Raw genomic sequence first — 1,560 nt, forward strand, 5'->3', positions numbered from 1 at the left:
ACGACCAAAACTTTCCCGTGAAACGGGGTCTCTACCAAAGACAATCGACTCTGGGATTCCATGATGTCGGAAAACACAATCCACGAACAGCGTTGCTGTACCGACCCCGTCGATGGTGTCTGGAACCACCGCCAAATGAGCCATCTTGCTCAACCGGTCGACGAATAACACGACACCCGTGTTGCCCGCCGAATCTTTCGGCAGGCCAAACACAAAGTCCAAACTCATGGACTGCCAGCACCCAGTGAATACCGGTAAGCTGGCCAGCGGCGCAGCCGCATTTGGAGAGGGTCCAACCCGTTGACACGTTTCACAAGAGCGCACATTGGTGCTCGTCCATTTGTACAGCTTGGGCCACTTATAGTGGTGAATCACAGAGTTGCACGTTTTCTCAGGACCGAGAAGACCAACAAGTGGCGTGTCTTGAGCCTCGTAGAGGATGCGATATTTCAACTCCTCATCATGAGGAACCACAATTTGTGGTCTATCCGTTGAATCGGTGCTATAATGTAGCAAGCCGTTACTCAACGAACATCGGTGCAATCGTGCACGCAATCTTGATAACTATTTCTTGTCCGAGTTTCCAAACTCCTTGCTCCCGATAACCCGTAGCAAAGCTACACACATCCCATCACCCGCGTACGCGGTGAGGATCAAATCCGTCACAGACGACGTTACAGTTGTAACATGAACAAGCTCATAGTCTGGTCTACGAGACAACGCATCAGCCGAAGCATTCTGCTTTCCCGGCTCATACTTCACCTCGAAGTTATATTTCGCAAAGGCGGATAGCCATCTGGCCATCCTCTGCGAGAGGTGGGGCGGCTGAGTCGCAGTGCGAAGTGACTCATGATCTGTATAGATCACAAACGGCCTGGAGCCGAGCAGGTGGACCCTGAAGTTGACAAGTGCCTACTTCATCGCAAGTAGCTCCTTGTCATGAACTGAATAGTTCTTCTCTTCAGCTCTGAGCTGTCGAGATTCGAACGCGATCACCCGATCGCGCCCCTTGGTGTCTGCTTGCAGCAGTGCACAGCCGATGGCAAAGTCCGAAGCGTCACAGACGAGGCTGAAAGAACGATAAGGGTCTGGTAGCGCCAGTATTTGTGCATGCTGGAGGCAGTCGTCGACCCCGTCAAAAGCCTCCCGATGTTCGGTGTTCCAGCACCATTCCGCATCCTTTTAAAGGAGATTGGATAGTGGTCGGGCCATTTCTGCGTAGTTTACGCTGTACTTATGCAAGTAGTTGGCGAACCCAAGCCACTTACGCAAGTGTTTCTGATTCTTTGGAACCGGCCAGTCTACAATGGCCTTAACCTTAGCGGGGTCCGCTCGAAGGCCACGCTTCCCAATGAAGCACCATAAAAAGGAAATCTCTTCTGCGCCAAAGATGCACTTGTCTGCATTGGGCGTACAGTTTGTTCGTGTGTATGCACTCGAGCACCGCTCTTGAATGGATGATGTGGTTCTACTCATCCGTCCCCCCGTGCTACTGTGAACACAAATGTCGTCAAAGTGTGTCTGTGCATACGCCCTGTGGGGCCTGAACAACTGCGTCAC

The sequence above is a fragment of the Plasmopara halstedii genome (assembly GCF_900000015.1).
Source record: "Plasmopara halstedii genome assembly, contig: Scaffold_1343, whole genome shotgun sequence".
NCBI lineage: Eukaryota > Oomycota > Peronosporomycetes > Peronosporales > Peronosporaceae > Plasmopara > Plasmopara halstedii.